Source organism: Dermacentor andersoni, chromosome 9 (assembly GCF_023375885.2).
Source record: "Dermacentor andersoni chromosome 9, qqDerAnde1_hic_scaffold, whole genome shotgun sequence".
Lineage (NCBI taxonomy): Eukaryota > Metazoa > Arthropoda > Arachnida > Ixodida > Ixodidae > Dermacentor > Dermacentor andersoni.
Window position 1 is genome coordinate 54,635,908 of NC_092822.1, and position 24,743 is coordinate 54,660,650.

The window sequence follows — 24,743 nt, forward strand, 5'->3', positions numbered from 1 at the left end:
AATCGGAAAATTGCACTAGAAAGCACATCATCACTTTGAAACACTACACGAAAGCAATAGGTTAAAAATCCTGCCTCAGGAAGAAAAACATCAGTAACAAGCAATTTTGAGGCTGATTCCCACGTTAGGGGCTTCGACTTAAGCCATCGGCGTTACCGTTGAGACTCCCCTTTTTGTAACGCACCTCAAAGGAATATTGTTGCAAAGCGAGGCTCCAGCGCAGGAGGCGGCCATTTTTGGGAGAGATGGTCTGCAGCCATTGGAGAGGGCAGTGATCCGTTTCAATGATAAACCTCGAGCCGGCTAGGTAACATGACAATTTCTGAACGGCCCACACGATACACGCACACTCTTTCTCGGTGGCGCTATACGCCTGCTCACGACTCGTCAGCTTACGACTAGCATACAGGACGGGGTGTTCTACTTCTCCATTTTCCCGTTGGCACAGTACAACGCCCATGCCTCGCTCACTAGCATCACACTGAACAACGAACCCTTTTGTGTAGTCGGGCGATCGTAGCACAGGCTGGCTTGTTAGGGCGCTCTTTAGGGCGCTAAAAGCTCTTTCCTTTGTCTCATCCCAGACGACTGTTTGCGGCTCTGTCTTTCTTAGAGCATCCGTCAAGGGAGCCGCGATATCAGAGTACCTGGGGATGTACCTCTGATAGTAGCCGGCGACACCTAAGAACGACCGAATATCGGTCTTCGTGCGCGGTTGCGGGAAGTCTCGCACAGCGGCCACCTTTATTTCAGAGGGGCGGCGTCGACCCCGACCAATCACGTGTCATAGGTAGACAACCTCGGCCTGTGCTAACTGGCACTTGGGAGCCTTGACTGTCAAGCCCGCATCGCGCAGGCGGGTTAGCACTGCCCGCAAGTGCGCCATATGCTCAGGCCAGGATGCGGAGAATATCGCTACGTCGTCTAGATACGGTAAAGCGAATTCTTGCTGTCCCCGCAACACTTTATCCATGAGGCTTGAAAAGCAGTATGGCGCGTTCTTCAAACCAAAACTCAAAACTTTAGGACGGAATGTCCCCATTGGTGAAATGAACGCCGCATACCTACTAGCCTCTTCTGTAAGTGGAACCTGCCAATAACCCCTGACAAGATCTAGGGTGGAAATAAACTGAGCGCTACTCACTCTCTCAAGGCGCTCCTCGATGTTAGGGATCGGATAAATTTGATCCTTAGTGATGGAATTAAGCCTGCGGTAGTCGACGCAAGGACGAGGTTCCTTGCCCGGTACCTCAACTAAAATCAAAGGGGAGGTATAATCACTCTCACCCGCTTCAATAACACCGAGCTGTAGCATTTTCTTTACCTCAGCCTCCATAATATCGCTCTGGCGGGGTGACACCCGGTACGCCTTGGATCGTACTGGCTCTGGGGAGGTAAGTTCTATGTCATGAGTAAGGACAGAAGTCCTACCAGGCCTCTCAGAGAACAGACCTTGAAACTCTTGTAAGAGCTGGTGTAGTTCGGTTTTCTGCTCAGGCGACAGCGATGCTTTACTTATTAAGTCACTAATGACTTGATCGGTGTCTTTCCTGTTCGTCACTGAGCCTAGTCCCGGAAGCTCGACCGGAAGCTCTTCCAACTTTCCCGCATCGGGAATTTCCTCTCCAGTATCTGGTGCCTTTAACGCTACAGGCTCAATTTTATCCCGTTCGGGCGTGCTCTGAATACCGGCTTGCTGCGCCTCTGACCCTTTCTCATCGTTCAACAACGTCGGCCCCGCAACTACCGCCTTTGCAGCGAGCTCCCGAACCTTCGATCTGGTTAAGGCCTGAACGCTAGCCTCACCAAACAAAAGCCCCTTCTCGCGCAGGAGGTGATCGGACCTGTTCGAAAATAGGTACGGGTACTGGGGGGGCAGCATAGATGACACTGCGGCCTCCGTCTCAAGTGCTCAGAAAGGTCCTTCAATAAGCACTTTTGCTACCGGCAGACACACGCTATGAGCTTCCACTGCTTGCTTGATCCATGCGCACTCGCCCGTGAACATATCGGGTTCTACGTAAGAGGGGTGAACTACATCCATTGTAGCTGCGGAATCGCGAAGCACTCGGCACTCTTTCCCGTTCACGAGGAGGTCTCGCATGTAAGGCTCGAGAAGCTTCATGTTCTCGTCAGTGCTGCATATAGACAAAAACACGACTTGTGTTTTTGTTTCTGGACACGGCGCCGAAAAGTGACCCGGCTTCTGGCACGTATAACAAACGCGCGCTTGCCTCGTCTCGAACCGCTTTCTGCGTTCGGCTTCGGTTGCCGCCGTCTCCTTACGTTCGGTCGGACTGCTTTCACTCGCATCCGAACTACGTGTGTCCCCCTTTGCTCTCATGGGCGTGAACTTTGGCCTCTCAAACTTGGAGCCAAATTCACCCTTTTGACCGTCCTTAGCTCCACGAGCCCGACGCGTCACAAACTCCTCGGCTAACTCAGCGGCTCTAGCCACCGTACTAACGTCTGGCCTATCCAAGACCCAGTACCGCACGTTCTCAGGTAACCGACTATAAAACTGTTCTAGCCCGAAACACTGCAGAACTTTCTCGTGGTCACCAAACGCTTTCTCTTCTTTGAGCCACTCCTGCATGTTTGACACAAGCCTGTACGCAAACTCTGTATATGACTCACTTCTGCCTTTCTCATTTTCCCGAAACTTCCGACGGAACGCCTCCGCTGACAGCCGGTACTTTTTTAGCAGACTCGATTTCACTTTGTCGAAATCCTCTGCCTCCTCTCTCTCCAAGCGAGCGACTACGTCGGCCGCCTCGCCGGGTAGCAAAGTGAGCAAGCGCTGTGGCCACGTTTCCCGAGAGAACCCCTGCTTCTCGCACGTTCGCTCAAAGTTAACCAGGAACAAACCAATGTCCTCTCCAAGCTTAAACGGCCGCATCAGGTCAGTCATTTTGAACAATACTCGTTCTCCTGCACCGTGTGCCTGACTTCCATTACGAGCGCGTTCCATCTCTAACTCGAGACGCTTCATTTCCAAAGCGTGTTGACGGTCGCGCTCTTCTTTTTCTTTCTCTTTTTGTTCTTTAAGTTCGCGCTCATCTTTCTCTTTCTGTTCTTTACGTTCGCGCTCATCTTTCTCTTTTTGCTCCTCCCTCTCCTCAATGGTCTCAAGGCATTCCGACAGCTCGTCATCCTCAGCTTCTAACTCAAGAATAGCCCTTAGCAGTTCTGGTTTTCTGAGTTTGTCTGAGACATCCAGACCCAACTCTCTCGCAAGCTCCAGCAATTTCGGTTTGCGCAACGACTTCAAATCCATGGCTGCTCTGAATGCTGCTTTCTCTACTGCCTACTATTGTCTTGCCGCAAACTAACCCGGCAGCAACGACAACCCCAATTACCAGCTCTGTTTCTAACACTAACAAAAGCCTGGCAAAACTCAGAAGAAGAAAGTCCCGCACTCACCAAACCTCGCAGCCAAGAATTCAGCGCAGTCGTTCCGCTGCAGGCAACCAGTCATCACACAGGGCTCGTTGCACTGCTCCCGGATGGTCGTTGTGCTGCTCAGCATACATTCAACCGCATCTCTTCGCTGCTGGCCTCCGTTGTCGCGATCTCACCGCTGGCAACCAGATGTAGTAATCGCACCGCTGGCACGAGTTGTTGCAAACTCAGCGCTGACACCCGTTGTTGCAATCGGGTCGCAAGCCCCAAGGGTAGCGTTGGCCTGGCGGCCTGGGGCACTGGAAGCATCCGAAGGTCCCGGCAAAGCATGAGAAGACTGGTAACAGAACAACTTGTTTATTCTAACATAGCAAAAGAGCGGCCGGTCAGGTCGACCGAAGTGGAGAGACGGGAGAGCACGTAACTCAACAGTACAAATCGGAGCCTCTCCCCTGGCGTCCGGGGGCAGCTGCTCTTATACTCTCGGCGTCGCGGGCCAGAAGGAAGGTCACGGGATGAGCCCACGACACGGCGGAGCATGAGCCCACGACGGCGCGCACGGTCGAGCCGAGAGACCTGCTGAACCGAGTGTAGTGACGCATCGCCAACCCGCCGACGGACAGACCTGCTGGCTCCTCACTTGGGGAGCTCCGCTCCCCGGCTGCCGCGCTTTGACAAGCGTGGGCACACACACACACACGCACACACGAAGACACGTGGCACTGAAACACGCTTGGACACGCTTGGCGGGGAGGCGTTGCGGCGGCGTTGATCGGGCCAAAATGTCCGCCGCTTTGAACGAAGCCCCGGCGTCCGTTGCATCCGCGCCGGCATTACCGCGCGTTGTAGGCGAAACGTAACAGTAGAGTGGCTAACTGCCACCACGGCCTCAAAGAAGACAACCACCAAATAAGTGCAAGCAGTGACATGAAGAAACATTACTACAGTCCAAACTGTCCTATTATTTCTTATTCTTGCTTTCTGCGAGAGCATAAGGAAAACCGTAAGGTCATTTCTTCGAAATTGCAACCCATCGTTGGTGCAGCCGGCGCGCAGGTCCAACGGTTCTCATCAGTCACCACTGCGTAACTGGAACGTCCCAAGTGGCCGATAAGCGAAACGCAAAAGTTGACAGAAGCGGTTGACCTCATCCTTTTAATAACGGAATGATCGGCCGCCGATACCAGCAATCAGTCAACGAGTCTGTGAGCGTAGTACAAGGTATACACAAAGTCGCGTTTCTTTGTTCCGTTCTGATTGTCGCCCCACCTATGTGTTTTGTGCTTCGCACATGAGCACGCGTTTGGTGTAGTGTGTTGTTCCTATTATATTTTGTACATACGCAGGGACCCTATTTAGATGTACCCACCTCTACGTCTGAGGCGCGCACCGCATTGCTTGGCCATCGGTCGTCGTGTTTGATGGTGTCTTTCGGCAGGACGACGTTCACCTACCTGAAAAGGAAGAGAGCGAGAGAAAAAAAACATATTAAGAAGCACAAGTCATGTGTGGTCATACGACGTCAATCCTTGGATTGCTTTCTGTTTTCTTGTCTTTTTTTTTTGCATGCTCCCAGACTGCATAAATTTACCTCGCCCTCCCCCCCCCCCACCCCCCCCCCCCCCCCCCACACGCACAACTCTTCTACTTTGGGAAATCAACAACGTGGTGCGAATTTGCGATACAGTTTTGATCAGAGAACGTGTGTTTTGCACGTCATCTATGCACTGGGCCTGAGTGGGCTCAATATTGACGGTGCGGAAGAGAACCGGCTAAAGTTTAAAAAAGAAGAAAGAACTGGTTCGTCTCCATTTTCTTTTTCCTTTCGTTTTTCGTACGTACTGGGCTTTGATTTTCGTCGGTGCACCGTCATCTTGCGTTTCCCGTTTCCCAGTCACGTATTTTCCTGCACCCCTCCCCGCTTCCCAAGTTCGCTCTGTTGTTGGCAAAGGTATTGAAGAGTGGTTCTCGCTTCGACCCAGAGGGAGGGGGGTGGGGGAGAGTGACCGTGTTTCGACAGGCCCGATCGCCACGCCAGAATTGATGATGGCCTCTCGTACTCCGGTAATCCAAAGTTTATGCTGCCAGAACAAAACAAAAAGAAGGGGGGGGGGAGAAAAAAACGTCGTGTCGACGTGTTCTTTCAGTATTCTACAATGTGTTTTATAATAAGTCCTTATTCCACGCCAATCTTCTTTATTGCGTCCTCGTCATTTCGCGATACTCTTGAGAAGGCGAGAAGCTGTGCAACGTACGAAAACTGTGCGCGCAATCTCTGGGATGACATAGCCACTGACAATCAACAATGGTAATTACTAATGGACACTCGACGTCGGCTTAGGCTGCACATCATCGTTATTAGAAAGAAACTAATCGAGCGATTGACAGGTTTCGGTTGCCAGAAAGATCTGCCTCCGACCGAGCAAGACACAAACATGTAGCGTGACTGGAGGAGTACTTTTCCGATAACTATTTGTCTTCGAGTCTCTGTCGGAGACTATACAAATAATTTGCGATTAATAACTATAACTGGATCTGGACGTTGCGAAGCTGCATTGCAGGCTATGGGTAACGATGTAGAAGAATACTGCGGATTCGTCTTGACCATCCGGGGTTTTTTAAATCTGTATTTAAATCTAAGTAAATGGCCGTTTCCTCGTTCCGCCGCAGCGCATTGCGGCCGCCGATGCCGGTAACTTAAGAGACTCGCAGAAGTGCATAGTAATTTAGGCAACACAGTAATATGTAGTAAACATGCCGGACGACAACTTTTCGCTCCCTTCCCTTCGCCACACCATGTGTGATTCCGGGCCAGTTCATGGAAACCAACAACAGAAACGATGCCGACAACGCAGAAACGACGCAAGACGTAATACACGAATCAAAATTTCGGAAGAGACGCTGAAGGCTGCTTACGTGTGGGAATTCGAAAGCATTACAGTCGCGTTGGCGATTTTCTTTTTTTTTTTTTTGCGCGTTCCCTTTGCGCGCAAGCTCGCGCTTCCGTTTTCAACTGCGCCTCGGTAAGACCAAATGAAAACGTGCCAAGCGTCTCAACCGCTCACTTCCCGCGACGAGTTCATAAATCGAACGACCGCTCATTGGCATTCACTTGAACAGTAATGCTTTTTTATTGCGATAGCAATTATATGGACACTCCAAGCACATTTCTGCCGACACACGCGCACTAGGCCACACGCTTACTCAACCGGATGGCTTAGACGTGACGTGCGCAATGACGCACGGAAGCGTGCTCGTCTCGTAGCTCGGAGTCCTGGATTCGATTCCCACCCAGGCCGAAATTTACCTAATATTCGTTTGAAATGCATTAATTTACTTCGTTTACAGGAACCTCCCTGAGAAATTTGACGTCAATTCGAGCATTTTTTATGTGGTCACGGGTCAAGGACCGCTTCGTGAACGCGTGTCAGGACGGATGTGCAGATCATAGGGCAAGCTGCCTCCCTGGACCGTCTAGCGCAGACTACTCACGCCGTGAATTAACGCGCCCGCCCTCCGCTAGATGTCGTTTGTGCCGCTGCACTGCACTACCGCTGCACTTTCGAAGCGAGATCGGGATGCCTTAGAACACGACGACTCTTCGCCGTCGGCCATTTTTGGTACCATCATTCGGTCAAGCCGCCGACTTTAACCCGGGATTTTCTAGTAATGGGGCATGTAAGGGTATGTAAGGGTATGTAAGGGCATGTTTAGCATTGATAATTCATCCGGAGCTCTTTCACTTTCGCAGGGCCGGGATGGCCAGTCAATTTATTTTTGTTTCTTTTATTTATTTATTTATTTATTTATTTATTTATTTTCTTTTGTAGCGAGCCAAGTAAAGCCACTCCGACCAGCTAGTATTGGCTAAAAGGGAACCGGGAGGAAGCAAGGCGCAAGTCCTCGCTCCTCTCCCTCACGCGCTCGTTTCTTCTTTTTTAAAGGATTTCTGCATGGGCGAGGAGCATTTTCTTTACTGACACGTAGTTGCGCGCGTTAAACCCCAGGCGCACACGAGCGTGGGCCAGTGTTTTGTTTACTACAAGGCCTCGTGATAAGGGACGAGTCCCGCTCCTGTTTATCGGCCACGTGTCAAGGACCGCTTCGTGAACGCGTGTCAGGACGAATGTGCAGATCATAGGGCAAGCTGCCTCCCTGGCCCGTCTAGCGCAGACTACTCACGGCGTGAATTAACGCGCCCGCCCTCCGCTAGATGTCGTTTGTGCCGCTGCACTGCACTACCGCTGCACTTTCGAAGCGAGATCGGGATGCCTTAGAACACGCGCCTATAATGCGAGATATGAGAAGGAAGAAGAAGCATGTGCTTGCTGCTGCGGTAATGCTAGGGAAACGATGGAGCATGTTCTATTAGAATGTGAAGACGTCTGCCCAGCGGTCGATTTAGGCACCACTGGCCTCCTTGAAGCCCTTGGGTTCAGCGAGAGCGGGGGAAAAGTAAAGATGTCCGAAATAGGGATTAGTAAGAGGTGATTGGAGGATTGGTGGAAGAAAAGTAGGGAAAGCGACAGAAAACGGAGACGTACAAAAGCAAAGTTCGCAATAGGTGGTCAGAAAATTTGGTTGTGGGAGTTCGTATTGTTTCTTTTTTTTAATTTCTTTTTCATCCTAGGTAGGACATTAGGCAGTATAATAGCAAGAGCTTGGTGGCGCAACCCACGCCAATAAATGTCCGTTCCAAAGGGGACGCTCATAACATCCATCCATCCATCCATGTAAGAGACGTCTGGGGGCCCCCTATTCGGAGAAAATTCCTACACCAGAATATTGCTCGTAAGAGCTGGTGTCGGCCAGTATTCATGTTGGACGTTTCAGAAGCTCAACTACGTGACCCCCATGGCGTAAACCGCTTAGGAACGAAAAGCTTTGTGAACTCGGTCCGAAGAGTGTCTGAGAACGGCGAGATACAAACAAATTGAGTTGTTATTGTCATTTATTAGATGACGTAACTCTGAAAAAAAAATGGATCAACCGAAAGGCCGAAGATCCGAAACATCTGAAATGAAACCGAAAGAAATAAAGGAAAACAAAAAGACGAAGGCGTAAAAGGAAATATGCTGGAGGAACAAAACGTTACATCTGAGGCATAGCTTACTAAACTATATGCATTGTCAGAGCGCGATGATTAAATTAAATTAATGAATTTAATTATGGGATTTTGCGGGCCGGAACCACGATCTGATTATGAGGCACGCCGTAGTGGGGGACTCCGGAAACTTGGGTTATCTGGGGTTCTTCAACGGTGTTCTTTTTGGTTACCTGTGGGTCTTTAAGTCTAAGTGCACGGGTGTTTTCGTATTTCGCGATGATTAAAATGTGACGGGTACGCCGTCCCGAAGCCGCGTTGACGAGCTGTGGAGGACGCCGTATATAGCGGAGCGCCTGTGGGCTAATTTTGAGCAACTCAGGTTTAACGTGCAGTCAGAGCACGGTAAGCGTCTCTCTCTCTCTCTCTCTCTCTCTCTCTCTCTCTCTCTCTCTCTCTCTCTATCTCTCTCTCTTTTCTTTTGCATTCCGCTTCTATCGGAATGTGCCTGCCGCGGCCGTGACACGAACCCGCGACCTCCTACGCAACAGAATAGAACGCGATGACAACTTAGCCACTGCGGCGAGATCGCGAAATCGTTAGGAGGCTATATCCAGATTCGGACGATCGCGTTGAATGTATAATATCCATCCCACGACAACAAAGGACGCATCTATCAAGCCCAGTGCCTCGGGTTCTAGGGGCAGCGAGGGAAACTTGAATGTATCTGCCGTGGAAACTAGCGAAAGGGAGGTGACTGCAAATATCGTTGGCAGCGTATACGAAAGGTTATAACCGCTTAATAAAGCGAGGCGTATATTTTGAATAATTTACCTCAGTGGATGGATCAACCGGTGCTGACACTTCGTGTACCAACAGACGTGCCGTAACACACAGCTTTCGCGAGAAATTAACCGCTCAACTCCAGACACACGTGCGTCAAGCTTCCGACCCGATTTGGCACCTACGTGCAAGAAAGTAAGAGCGCATGCGCTTCTCGCAAAGCACGTGGCGATAGACAAAGCTTGGCTTGACGCGAGGAGGCTGCGAAATATTTTAAAGCCTGCTCGGTTAGACGCATCGGTTCAAGAAAAACATCGATACAGGCGTGCGTCTGGTATCGTTCAAAACATCGCGCAACACTCGCAACCGGACGGGGTCAAGATATTTGAGTTTCGCGCAAAAGCTGACCTAGCGCCTCCTCGTGAGCGCTGTTTCTCTGCAAAGGTATCCACGAATCAAGATCAAGGCTAAGTTAGCCAAGAGCTAAGTATGGAAGAGTAACGAGGCGTAATTAGCGCACGAGAACGCCGAAATTAAACCCAGAAACGCTCGTTAAAACTGCGCTCCCCCCCAAAAGCGGAACCGTAAGTGGGTCTTTACGGAATATGTGGGCCGATCCCGGAGACAGTGGAGCATAAAAATGTGGGCCGTTGGGAAGGTACTTCAGTCCAAACAACAAACGACATGATACCCTTATGCGACTAAGAACTTGTCTTTCTTGCATGTGAATTGCTGTCGACTCGCCTTTCTCGTATGTGTAAACGACACGAATTAGAAACGCCGTTCTACTTTTGTGCGCCTTCCCTGACTCTAGTGAGGTTCGCAGATTCGATCGCAAGTCTACGATCGGAGTACTCCGACCGCGCATCGTGTAGCGAATCGATGGCGTCGACGTCATAAACGATTAATTGCCCTTCCAAATTGCTACGCCGGCAGCAACTATGTTTTCCGTAGCGGAACACAACGCGTTCCGAAGTCTTTGGGTCGCGGAGCCTGCTGCAGGCACCCGTGGCAGTTTATGCGTTTTTGTGTATATCGTTTTTGTTTTGCCACGAGAGGTCAGAAAAACATGCTTACCGCCAGATCGGCACGTGGCATGGAGGCCGACTACACACACACACTAAACGGATCGGGAAGGCGAGCGCCCATTACGCGTAAAGCGGCGGGAAAATGGCGGCCCGTCTGTGTACATAATGCGTTCCGCATCACTAGTCATAGTGAAACGGGGGGCGAGAGGGAATGCGGGCCCCTTTCTTCTTACCTGCTATGCAGAGCTTCGTTCGCGTACCCGACGATTATCTCCGCTCTTCATTAATTTTGAAAATAAGTTCTCTCTCTCTCTCTCTCCATCTCCCACCAGTCTAAGCGTGTTCCGAAAACAATGGACCCTAGGGGAAATATTGTGGGAGTTGTATGTATAAACGGGGGGGGGGGGGGGGAGGGGGGGCGGTGCCAACCGCGATGCCGGCCAAGATGTTTTCTCCATGACACCAGATCGGCTCGTCCGTAGGGTTTGTATCATGCTTTGATTTCTTTTTTCTTCTCTGTGTTGAAGAAGTGAATTATTGTAAAAATATTATCATGTGTGCAAAATTTTCTCTGCCACTGTACCTTCTTGTCTTACTCATTCTATCTGTTTTCTTGCGCAATTACGTTGTACAAATAGCAGCTGTATGCAGAGTATATGGCATTTGCCCCTTTGGCACTTCTTAAAGCCAGCCGTGGTGCCTGCGCACCGCAAAATAAAACAAAACAGCTGAAGTCAGTAAGGATTTCTTATAACGAATCCCGTGCAGTGAAGTAATCCGCAGTGCTTCAATTATATATAGCCAAACTATAAAAAAATATGCAAATTCCATCTAACTGAACAGAACCAAGGTAATGTTCGCCTTCGCTTGGAGATACTCAAGTTATTCTTTTGCATTCCGCCTAATTACATAATTAATCTTAATTAATCAACTTCTCAGATATTATAATTAGATGAAAAGTGTCAATGAGGAAATTGTACAGCAACATGAAAAGACTCCCGACACAGCTTTCTGTTGCTCAGTAAGTGCTACATAGGAGCTTTTTTTTTTTTCCAAGCGGGAAAGAAGCCCGCGAACAACGCAATATTGCCGCATGACTGGCTGCTGGAGGCACTTTGCGAGGTTTTTTTCTTCGTTTTTATTTTTTAGTGCGTTTATCCTGGGGTGTATCAAAAACAATCAATGGGCAAATTTGAAACGGCGTATTAGCTCTGCTCGGTTTCAGTGGGAGAGCCGTGAACCCGTCGCCCACACATTCACTTTCCTAACCTATCGTTCTTTTTTTTTTTTCAAATTTCATTAAGTGCCTAACAGGCACTCGCGCTGTAGGCGTAAGTATTTAAAAGACGCCCACATTTCCCGCGCCTCGATGATGTCTTCCATGTTATCTCGGAACGACGAAAGCCACTACGTCCCCGCCTCTTCCTCACCCGTATCTTATCGAGTCGAAGATGATTTCCTGGGGGTTCGAGAGAGGTCCGAGCTGCTGTGCATTCGTCCCAAGAACCGCAACTCGCCCTGCTCCCCCATCGTCATCGAGCTGGACGGTAGACCGACACCAGAGGTCGAAACCCTCAGGATACTTGGCATGCATATCCAGAGTGATGGGAAGCACACGACTACACTCCGGTAAATCAGGCAGGTAGTAGGGGCGATCTCGCACCTCATCCACCGGGTCTTGGGACACCACAGAGGCATGAGGGAGCGTGATCTATGCCGACTTGTTCACGCCTTTGTACTCAGCCGTGTACTCTACTCCACCCCCTATCTCAAGCTCTCTCTCTCGCCGTGAAACTGACGCCATGGACGCTCTTATTCGTCGGGCATACAAAGCCGCCCTCCACCTTCCCATAAATACACCTACCGACCGACTCTTACAATTAGGCCTCCACAACACAATCGGGGAACTTGTAGATGCGCACCGCCAAGCACAATACCTTCGTCTCACACAAACCAACACTGGCCGGTACATACTGCACTCCCTTGGAATCCGGATACCAGCCAACGATCCGACATTACGCCCCATATCAAAACCCTTACACCGCGAACTGCTCATTAAGCCACTCCCCCGTAACATGCACCCCGGCCACCACGACAAGCGCCGCACAGCTCGAGCTACAGCACTGCACCGTTACTACGGCTCGGAACCGGACGCCGTATGGGTAGACCTGCAAGGGTGATGAAGCGGTCACTGTCGTGGTGGATCACACTCTCTCTCCGATTGGAACGCACACACTCCCCCCAGACACCGCTCCCGAAGATGCAGAGGAAGCCGCCATTGCCCTAGCTATCATCAACACAGAAGCACGGTATGTTTTATCAGACTCCAAAACTGCAATCCTAAAGTTCGCACGAGGCCGAGTCCACGTGCCTGCTTTTTGCATACTGGACTCGCCCGTTGCACCCCCGCCCCGTCATGTGGAGCTGATTTGGGTGCCCGCGCACCGCGGGAATCCTGGAAACGAGGCCGCCAACCTCTGAGCCCGAGGTTCTTTAAACCGGGCTCTTGCGGCCTCCGATCAGGGATTCACGAAGGAGCGCGCGCACACTTTCAACGAGCTGACGAATGCCTCCACGGCGGCGCGTCAGCTGTACCCCGCACAGCACAAATCCCTTAGAAATGGACAAGCAATACTTTGGCGCCGTTTACAAACTCGCACTCTCCCATCTCCTCTGACTCTTTCTCACTATCACCCACTTTTCCTCACATCAGCCTGTAATCTCTGTCCCGAACCTCGCGCTTCTGCTCTCCACCTCCTTTCTCATTGCCCGGCGGATCCTCCCCCGCGGTGCCTCGAGCACCTGAAGACCTGGGAGGACTGGGAGACCCTGCTGCGCTCTGGAGACCCGGTCGTGCAGACCATGGCTACTGATCGGGCAGCCAGCGTTATGGAGCGAAGCAACATAAACGCTTGAGTGCAGTGGGGTCGTGCGGGGGCCCGGGAGCCTGCGTGCCCCAAACTCCTCGGTCTTACAATAAAGTTTTTACGATGATGATGATAACGCGAACGCTTTGAGAAAAGCAAGTGCGAAGGCGTGGCCATCGGCTGCTTCCTTTGAATTCAGTACACGCAGTTTTTTTTCTTCGTGTAGCAAAATTCGATCGACCTGAAAATCCCATCACTTTGCCAGCTTACTCAAATCGATCTTCAGTGACCTTCGAGGCCTAAATTAGGCGCGCGAGGTGAGGCAAGTGTAACAAGTGTCATTTACCTTTCTTTCCTAGTTATTAGTATTTTTTGTTTACCTGCCTTTGCAAGCGGCTTGCATCGTGTTTTGTTTCAAACCATGAACTAACAGGTGTTTTCAAAGTGGGCCTCTTTGAAGCGCCGTTTTCATTGGTCGGGGTTCCATAGTAGCAACAACAACAACAACAAAAATGGAGATGCAATTCAGCGAAGACCTCATAATACACTTTAAGTTGGTACTAGAGAGGCGGAAGGTGTGGTTTACAGATTCAGAGAGACGCCAACCCCTCCTACGGCCTACCTACATCGTGATTTCGGAGCCAATCGGAGCCGTTGCTGAGCAACATCGCTACGTGGAGCGCATAAGCAGCAATGCGTAGATGGAGAGAGAAGACGGCGTTTTGAGAACGAGGCTAGTGCTGCGAGTGGAAGAGGGAGCCACGTGTTGTTCGAGGGGGAATCAACGGAGAAAAAAAAAGGCGAAATGGTTGAACGAAAATAAAAATAAACAGTGCCTCACTGAGGGCCGCGAGAGCAGAACGATGCAATCTCACAACCGGCAAGCATGCACCTAGTTGCGCGGTGATCCCGTTAGACGTTTGTTTCTGCATTCCCGCTCGTCCAACGGTTGGCGCCTTCTCATTTTAGACAGACTGTATATCGGAAACTCTTGGGCAGGGGGAGATAAGACCAAAGGTATAGAGTCCGATGTGCGGCCTGGCAACAGAGACGAACGAATGCCACGCGGTGGCGCTGCGATAGATTGGTAGCGGTTACAGCAGCGTCTCCAAGCGGTAGCGGACCAAGCCTTCTGATGACTGCCTTTTCCTCAGAAGGAAAGGGAGGAGAGAGAAGAAATGTTCGAAGAAATGCGGAAGAAAGAAACTGGACGACGCACGTCCGACAGAGAGCGGAAAGCACAAAAGAAACTAACGCCGAGAACAGAACGAAAGTGGCGGCATCGGAGACGAGAGAGCGAGAGAGAAGGGGATGCGACGAGAGCGAGGAGGGTTCGGCACGTGTCGCCTATGAGCCTCCGCTCTCCTCCTGTTTTCCGCGGGGAGACCACTTCCTCCCCCAACTCCCCGTCCCCTCCTCTCCCCTGTCTCTCCTCTTCGGGCTCTGCCCTCACAAACCTTCGTTGGTCCATCACTGTGCTCGTCTGTGCGTGTGCGCCTACACTCCGGCATCTCTGCATTTGTCTGCCCGCAACAAACTATACGCCCCGCGTGTGTCGTTAAAACGGTGCAGCACGACAGAGCCTACGCGTCGGAGCTCCGTCTAGTCAGGAGAGGAGCGAACCTGTAAACACCAAAACGAGTCGTGTAGACGGCTCTTTACATGTACTCTAAATGTCATTACCGTTGTCGCTACGCTAACAAGCCGTTTCTCAATAGGAGTTAAAATTCTTGCAGCATGCATTCAGCTAAACATGATGAATTCTACTGGCACGACGTTTCTACGAATACAATTACTACGGGTAATATTTTTTTAAATCTTTTCTAGCGAAGAAGCGATCAGTGGGAGCGGAGCTTTGGATGAGCTTCAGTTGGTTCTTTTTTTTTTTTAAAGCTGCAACGCCTGCAGCCTACTGCGTGGCACAGATGTGCACGGTCCCCATCGTCTGCTGCTCAGAACTAATTCAGCAGATGGCGACAATGCAAAACGTTCGTCGGTACGAGATCGTGGTTCGTCCTTGTCAAAAACGGTGGCAGGCCTACCAAGACAACAACACACCGGGAGACGGAAGCGTCCGCCTCCTTGGCTGTTGCCATTGTGTGTACGGTGGGCAGAGCGAAGGCCGTTTCGTGATTTCTTCTAGAGTGCCGCAAGGGGCCTCGTGTAAGTTCTGCAGCACTGCATGCTTCCAGACAGTTTCATTTGCGCCTGTTCCTGCTCCTTCCACCTCCCCTCTTATTCTTTCCCACCCTCTCTTTCTCTCCTTTCTTTTCTCTCTTCCACCTCTCTTCTATCTTCCATACATCATCCCTCTCTCTCTCTCTCTCTCTCGTTTTGTTTTGTTGTTTTTCTTTTTCGGAGTCTCCTTCACACGTTCCACCCCTCGCCTTCTTCGGCAAAGTGTGAAGGGCTGAAGGACCTCCACTTTTGGCTTCTGGACGAAAAAAGTAACCGTTTGCGAGCGAGGCCAACCTTCCGTTTGGACCGATCGAGGCAACAAACATCCTTCGGGTCGCACACGGCGTTTGCGTGTATGTGTGTGCGTGTCTGCGCGCATACACACCCGCATCCGTGTGTGTTTGCGCGTACGCGTGTGGATGAAACGACGGCCACAACCGCGCGTGCATGTGTTTATCTCACTCGCTCGCTAACCTGTTTTTCCCACGTGCCGGGTCGAGCCGCAGGGATTCATAATCACCGCGTCCACGGAGCGGCTGTGTCTCTCGAGCGCTCCCGTACGCCGAATGAACAATGCGCGCACGAGGGCGCAGAGATGCTGCTGCATGCGCTCGACGCGTAAGCGACGTACAGAACTGCCGGCAATAGCGGAGGGACGCGCCCTATGGCGCGCGGACCGACGGCACGAAGATCGAAGTGAACCCCCTACGTGGTTCTAGTGGGGCGACCGCCGGTCCCTGTGATGATGAGGTCTCGCCAGCCGCCGGCGATGTTATGCTTCTTAGAGTCTCGAACATTAGCTGTGGACGAGTACAATAGCGAGTGTATACGCAAGCAGCCTGACAGGCATTTACGGACAAATGGAACGGATATAGAGTACGCACACGCACACTCGGGCTCTGTGGATTGGGGTAGTCTCTGGTCCTATGTGGTCGGACGTGAACGTCACAGGTACGCCCCCTTTTCTCATCGGGCTAGTTCACGATGAATGCGACGTTGCTAGACAGAGGTCTGTCGTCACAGATTTGCTGGAGTTTCGCAAGCACGAAACCCGCGAGCGTATCTTAAGCGCAAGAAACTGAGATGTTGCGGGAACCTGCATATAACTCTTGAGGTGGCGGTAACAACAAACTTGCTTCCGCATGGGAGTAGTGCGAGAAATAAAACTCTCTCACAGCTTCTTTGTGCGAACTATCGCAATAAACTGCAAACTGCCTGACCATATGGATAACTTTGTATCACACGGAGCTTTGCCGACTTTCATTTCTGTTCTGTGTTCATTAAGGGGTTGCTATGGAGACATTGAGGTAAAGAGCACATCGGCTACTGCGTTTTTCTGTGTTATGCAAGATATGCCGAAAACAAGAGTGATGCAGGAGGGTAGTTGTTTTCGGACGCCTCACAAGACGTTCGCACTGTCTTAACAACGTTTAAAAAAAAACAAGAAATAAATACGAGACTGCGCACACATGAAATAAAAGATAAGAAATAATGAGTCATTCCACTCTTTGAAGGTGGTTGACCGGCGAAGCTGTTCGGCATACGACACAGAGGGGACACATAATTTTGAACATAGGTACGGACTCATTTACCGTGATCTTTATATACATTCGCGTGGATGACGGGACCGCTGGCCTGAGGAGCCGGAGGAAACTAGACACGCGAGACGTTTCCACGGCACCGCCACCACGCGAGAGCGGAAGGAAAGGCGATACGCAAGCGCTTGGAACGCCGACAAAGAGAGGGCGGTGCGGACGTAGACATGGCCGACGCGGGTCAAAGTGTAGTATCTGTTCTTATCAGCTTGATATCTGAAACGTGTTGTATTTGGACTCAAGATATCAAGCTTATTTTTGCAAGGTGGCGGAGTGCTTGAAGCCTGCTTAAGAGGGAGCTTTAGCTCGTGCCCAACTCCGACGCGGCCTATTCAAATACATGTAAAACGCAAAAACCTTTTTGTGAGATAACCCCTGGACCGATCTTAATGAAATTCGTTGTATTTGAGAGAGAAAGTTAAATTCTAGTGACTGTTGGAAGCGGAATTTCGATTTATGGCTTGAATTTTGTTAAGAAGATTTTCAAATATTTGACAGTTTGAAGAAAATAGAAGCACGAAGTTTTCAGATTCATAGCTCTGCATCAAGAACAGATATCGCGGTTCTGTAAACGGCATCCATTGCATCATTCAAAGCGGACAAATTCGATGCGTGATTTTACATCTTACGTGAATTGGTTACGTTCTTTACAAGGGTTCTGCAAAAGCTGTATTTCCATATTACTAAATTTTTGGATCTTCATGTGTAACATATCAATTTTGTCCGCTTTAGATGTACTATTAGAGGCAGTTCACAAAATTGTATTATCGTCTTTTGTTGTTGAGGTACAGAGTTGTAAACATCATAGTTTTGTTTTTGAAAATTTTCGATTTTTGTCAATTGTTAATAAGATATTGACGGCCTAACTCAAGAATACGAAACCAACAGTCACTAGACTTAAAGTTTTTCTTTTAAATGCAACAAACCTCGTCAAGTTTGGTGCAGTGGTTGCCGAGATAAACGAATTCTCCTTTTACATGTATTTAGATAGGAGCATCCGAGCTAAAGCTTCCTCTTAACCTTCGCCACGGGTCGGCCCGGTATTGCGCTATCTTCGGGATCGGCCCACGGTTTTTGGTCTACGGACATCGATCCGCTAGAAACTAGCCATTCAGAGCTTCGCTGTAAAAAAAAAATACAAAATTCGCAACACAAATGTCAGATTGGAGAGGAGGCACCGTAATGCGTACGGCAGAGGCATGCTTACGAGCGTTGCTATGATACGCAAGAAGTAGTTTGACGAAGAAATGTTACGGCAGTAATGTCGGCAAATGGACACGTTTCTCGTGGTAGGAGCACTTTACACGCTGCAAGAGTTCCCCATTCACTGTCGAGTGCAGAGTGTTTTTTCACTTTTCGACTAATCTCATCACTTTTACTTCGGTTCGCCACCAGGGCTATCTGCGGAGCAACTACAGTTTATCTTTCTGCGGTCATTTCTCCCCTTCCTTTCTTGATCTTAGAAGGTATCACAGCGTACGATCTAAAACGCACCGTCTTGTCGAAGCCTTCCTAAAATTTCTGTTTTGTTTCTATCGCTGTACTTGCGGCAGTTGGGTCACATATTCGCAGATTATGGTAAGCGGTCAGTTGTCCAACTGTTACAAATGCTCTGCGTCGTTGAACTACTACACCGGCGCACAATGACGCGGCCCGATTGTGAGAAGTGCGCTCGAAGTCGACGCCGACGTAAAAGCTGAGCTGCGAAGCAATCATTTTCCGGTTTCCTCCTCAAGCGGCCGTTCCGTCTTCTTCGCTGTGTGTGGTAATCCCTGATCTGTCACGCTCGCCGCGGCCATTTTCGCACCATTTACAATAATCGTCAGCCGTTCAGCAGCAGCAACAAGGAAAAGTCGTACGTGAGGTTTCGAGCATGCTTGGCCCTTGCTTTTCATTATTCGTCGACGAAGGCTCTACTTCATAACAAAGAGTGTGAAATTTTGAATGTGAGAAATGACCCACTGAATCGGTGCACGCTCCACGAGGATATTGCACACGCAAGAAGTCAGGCCCATGTCGGCCTTGTTCCTAATTGATACTTTGCAGCATTACATCATCCGTTAATTTATTACCTTTTACATCCAAAAAGCAGATTTTACGGAGGAAGGCTTAGAATACTGCGTCTGATTCGAGGTGTCCTCTTATACGTACATGGTCTTCCGTCACCAAGTCATCTGGACGTTAACACACATAAAACATATTTGCTATTTTATTGTTATTAAGTGTTAACGTTGATAAAATTATTTTATTGTTAATGAGCGGACCGCCATGGTACTCCCTTTTGTGTTAACTATTTGCGACATGCCCCTATGGTATATGTAGCACAGCTATAGGATCATTCGAGCTGTATCTACGCTGTAATGGCAGCACAAAAAAGCTCTCCAGCGCGGCAGCCGAAACGATCAGCAAAGTTTTCGTAGCGTGAATGCCAGTAGCGCAATGCGTGCAGTTGACGCGGAATAAGAACGGTGCCGAGGGACAGCTCTCGGTGCATGCCTTCTATAGGCTCATCGTAAAGCAAACTTGCAGCACACTTATTCGACCATTTGTTGGTGCAAGGCCTATATACGATATCTAGAAGAGTCATGAAAACGGGTGCCAATGTCTGTCCGCTTGATGTGGTTGCAATTAACAACGAATCAAGTCCCTTCTGTTCTCGCTCAATGTATAGCGAGTGCCTCGCGTCTGGCACCCATGGATGGCTTGAGGTTATCTGCGTGGACTGGCTGGCCATTTGCCTGCTGGTAAACTCGCCTGCTGCAGGAGGCATGGGGTTAGTAATGCTGTTCCACATCCGCCGCTATTGTCGTAAGTGGCGCTGGCTAACACTCCCAAGCCTATATGCTTAGAGCACGCACACAAATAGCCCACGGACAGCCCGCGGCCGTGCATAGCTCGATTGTTAGAACATCGCACGCGTCACGCGGAGGTCGTTGGTTCGGTTCCCAAGGGCAGCAAGTTGTCGTTCCTTCCACTTTCAATTGCCTATTTTCCTATTAGCTCTATATTACAAACAAGAAAGAGTTAATATTTGCAATGATTTTCTTGGCGTGGATTGCCTGTATGCTCCATAGTGCTGTCACTCCCAACGATAGCTGTTGTATACGGAAAACGCACAATTTAGTGTGCCAGCAACGTCGCGAGTGTAAAGCAGGGCGGGGTGAATGCAACGATTCTATCCCGATGCCATTCCTTTTCGCACTTCGTCAGCGGGCAGAGCGGTGCCCCGCTCGCCCTATCGGTGGGATCAATCGGCCGTGAACGGCAGATAAGTGTGGCACAGAATCGAGTGGAAGGAATCGCTGCATTATACCGACCCCCCTGTGCAATGCAGTAGAGAAAATAAAACTATGGGCCGTCCAGCAGGCCCGGGGTGCGCTCGAAAAGCACACGCCTCATGACCCACTACAAACGGGCCCAACTGGGCTAGTGCAGAGTAGGGTATAACCCCGGGTCGACGCTTGGCCAGCGTCACGACTCGTTAAATCATCGTTTGCCGGCACATTATTAAAGTTATTCCTATCCTATCCTAGCTGAAAATACACTGAGTGCTCACAGAACGGCAAAGAACGAAGAGAAAAGAACAGCAAAGATCAACTTCTTGATTAATAGACACTGCAATACAAACAAAACCCAAGCAGTGTACATTTAGCTGCGTCGTATCAGGTGAAGTGTAGACACGAGCAGAAATATATTGCACACGCACCCCTGGCAAAACGTACGCTTGTAGCGCTGTTGAACCGCGTGGTATGAGAGCTCTTAATTTTTTGTTTTATTTTGCATTTATTACAGGACGATGTCCACTAATTAACTCCGCAATACACGGGCATGCAAAGAATTGAGCGATGCAATTTTTAATTAGCAATGCGACCAAGGATGTGTATTACTTTGAGTGTGGTGGCATGACGCTGGGGAGGATAGCTGATTTCGCTTACGCGAGCTCTTTTTTTTTTTTTGTAATTGTTAAGCCAATCCCTAATTGTTATAGTTGAGAGAGGTCGGTATTGGGAAGGAAGGGGAGAGGGGGGCAGTGCCCATTAGCGACGGAACCTGCGGGGCACTAGCTCCCATTGTCCCAGCATCCAAATTTGTTGCAGGAAAGCAACTGATGCAACATCGGGATGGAAAAATTGGTTTCAAGAATAACGATAACTTAGGTGCCGTACAGTATCAAATTTCTTTGTGTGCGAATCCGCAGTGATTGAACGGTACGAAACTCATCAGTGTCGCAAAGCTTGGCCTCAGCGACACGTATTTACTTGGCCAACGGTGCCGTAGTATTGCAAAAATCATTATTATTGTTCTTCTTTATGCATCATTAACCGAGCTACACGACGAATTACAGCTGATTCACTAAACATTGGGAAAGAACAGCGTTATTGCGCACATTGGCTTTGTTCCTGGAGCATTATACGAATAATGAGAATACCAGTAGGTAAAGCCTTTGTGTGTAATCAGCCTCGTGCGCTGTAAACCATCCTTCCAAATTTTCTATTCGTTTTCCTCATCGACCACGTATGCTTAAGAAAATAAAACCGCTTGGGCCGAGCTTCTTGCCAAAATAAAAAAAAGCTTATGCCTTTGAACCCCTTCCCCTGTGTCGGGTAGCAAACCGAACGTGGGTCTGGTTCTCCTCCCTACCTTTCCTTCCTTCTTTTCCTCCTCCTCTTCCTTATGCCGTTACCCAAATAAATTAGGTCAATCACAAAAAAGGCTTTCTCGCACTGATCCCCGATATAAAAAAAAGTTTAGCCAGAAATATATAGAAAATTTCAAAATACTTTGTGTTGCACGATGTTAGGAGATCTTGAAGCTGTGACAAATTTATTCGAAATTTGCTGTCTCTGAAAGGAGTGACCATGGTGTTAAAATCTTCCAGAAGTAAGACAACAAAGGGCCGGAATTTATTATCTCGTTGCACTTTTACTTAGTCCATCTCGGGCTCCGTAGTTGATGTCACCTGTATCGTCGTGCTTTTTTCGATACTGTGTATATTTTTTGTTTGTTCTTTTGTTTTCCTATTGGGGCCATGCATTGCTGTTCTGCATTGCAAAAAAGGCAACCAGACACGGGAACGCGGGAGGTGCTTGCGCCGCAGGCTCACAGATGGCGCTAGCAGCTCCGAAGGCTTTACTTCAAGCGGCAGGCGGCGGTAGTACAAAAAGGAGCCACAAAGAAGAAAAAAAAAAACAAAGAAACAAAGGACATGCCGTTTTATGCGGACTCTCAACGAATAAGTGCATTCTATCCCGATCGCGCTGTGAGCGGCTTCTTTTTTTATTATTTTTTTTCTCCTCGCTTCGCACCGTTCTTTCTATGCAGTCGACTGACAACTTGACTCCGATTCTGAGCCTGTTTGCCGGGAAAGTGGCATTGCAGGGAGGCTGCTTTGCGTTTTTGTCGTGCGGTTGGCCGACACGAGGATTTCGTCGATCTCTGAAGATGTGAGCTCACGCAGCCGTTTAAGTTTTTTCCTTTTTTTATATCTTTTCAAACGTTGTTCGTGGGAAAAGCCGATTTAATCGGGCAATTCCAAGCGACCGTCGCTCGATCTGTGGTTTCCCCGGTTAAATAGGGAAGGGTGTTGAAGGTGGGCTTTTTCGCAATGAAACAACATCGGGCGACGCTCCGTTAACTTCTTTTCTTGGCGCTGATTCGATCCGACGTCGTAAACGACGTCGTGCCAAATTCTGGGGGCTCCGAAGTCAAAACGGGCGATGAGGGACCCTGTGAAACGCATCGTACCTAGAGAGATACCATGACCTTAAAGTTTGTTTGAGTTACTTATATATGTTGTCTTAAGGTTCGAAGGTGTTTCCTACGTGATTTTTTTTTCTTACCTGCGGCCTGCATTATTGGCGTCTTTATATGAAAAGGGGTACCCGGTGCCAATTAAAGGGGCCAACATCTGGTAATAATCGTATATTAAAAAAGAAATGCAAGACGGAGATGAATAAGGCACTTGTCGATCTCGGTCCCTTCACACCTGATAAGCTGTTCTCCATTTCGACGTGAATTAGAGGCGATCAGAACCGCGAAAGAAGCGCTACTACCGCATAAACTCAAACGCTAGTCGCACTGGTATGGTTAAGTGCACGAACCCGCCATTTGAAACGAAAGTTTGCCAAAATAATAATTATTTTTTTTGCGTGTGTGCGTCCTTTAACAATAACAACGATAATAATAATAAGAAGAAGAACGACGACGACGACGACGACGACGACGACGACGACGACGACGATGATGATGATGATGATGATGATGATAATGATGATGATAGATGCTGGAGTCTCGGTAAGATGCCCCGTTCTGGGACGCCGAGGCGTACAGTAATGGAAACTCTGGATGCCAGAACGCGAGGAGGATAGAAATATACGTGAGAACGGGATCTGAAAAACAAAAGCTCCTGGTGCTAATGAGAGGAACGATTTTTTAAGGCTTGCCGGCAACCTCTGACTGCCCACCATGGCGCTTAATTTTTCTTTTTCTCCGCGCGCGCCTAATTGCGATGTGGTTCATCCAGCAATTTTTATTCGCGATGGGACGTGCGCTTGTATGTGCCTTTCTTTTTTAGGGCGAGTGACAACAGTCATTAAAACGGGCGCCAAAAAGATGCAACGTCATAAACGGTGTAAGGGAGAGGAGGCGCGTGGACGGTTGTGGTAGAAGGGGAGAAAGGGGAGGAGTTCTTCAGACGGGGGGGGGGGGGGACAAAGAAAAAACAGAAGGGGACACTTTTACTTCGTGCTGCTTGTTGAAGCAGAGATGATATCTAAAAAAAAGAAAGAAAGAAAAGTAGGAGCGACAAAGTCGTGGCAGCAAGGAGCATACAGTAAAGGAAAATTAAGAGAGGGAAGATTAGCTCCCTTTCCGTTTACTCTCGCTTTGAAGTAGGGGGCAGAAAGAGAGGCACGCAAATGAATTTCGTAACGAACGTATACCCGAAGCGGATTCACGGTTCTACGAACAGCAGGCAAAGAAAGTGGACGCCACTGGCAACAACGAAATACATATATTGTCAAGTGCATCTTACAGAATAGCGCGGATGCAGATGTTTCTTTCACTTATGTTTATCTTTTCCTTTCTTTCTTTCTTTCTTTCTTTATTTATTTATTTATTTACTTTTCTCGCCGGTGTAGCGAATGAGCTTAGGGCTCTTGTTTTGCCGTGGACAGATGGTAATCACTTTTAAGGCCGCTTTCACGACCCAACTCCGACCCGCCTCCCTACGATGAAAACAAGCATTAGAAGATAGTAAAGACTCACGGTACCAAAAAGCGCGTTTACTTCCTTCTTTCATTTTATGTCTTTTCTGTTATCATTCTTTTTCTCGCACGGAAACTCGGAGAAACGCAAAGAGAAATGTCGAATTAAAACAGCCGGCTAAGCGGCCCCCTTTGTCTTACTTTGCACATCCGAAAAAAAAAGAAAGAATCAGAAAAGGAGAGAGAGAAAAAAAGAAAGAACGTAAAAAAAAAGAAAGGACATACAGATAACCCTGGTCCTGCCTTCAATTTTTTTTTCTTCCTTTCTTTTCTCGATATTTCATGTTGACTCTTGTTAACACCCTTGTCAGGTTTCTGCAAACACAAGTCGATGTTTAGTGGCCGCTTGCTTTCTGCGCGGCGTTCTAGTTTTCGTTTTCTTTCTTTTTCTCAGTTTTTTTTTTTCTCCCCCGAGTTTATTGGATTCTTATCCATCGCCTTCTACGGCGTGCCACTCGTAAATCATCGCTCATTAAATATCCCCGCCTGCGCTGCGGAGTCGCTGTGCGCGAGACCGTCTGTGTGCATTGCGAGTTAGTCCGGAAACGATCGTTTATCAATTGAAATCACGCGCGCTTTCC

The 24,743-nt window shown here is 49.0% G+C and overlaps 1 protein-coding gene and 1 pseudogene across 2 annotated transcripts in view; both read left to right on the top strand.

Moving 5' to 3' along the window:
* The window catches only part of FoxP (forkhead box transcription factor P), a 442,873-nt gene that overhangs the window by 151,624 nt on the left and 266,506 nt on the right, over positions 1 to 24,743 (top strand). The window lies entirely within an intron of this gene.
* On the top strand, positions 17,065 to 17,234 carry LOC126528682 (U2 spliceosomal RNA; annotated as a pseudogene).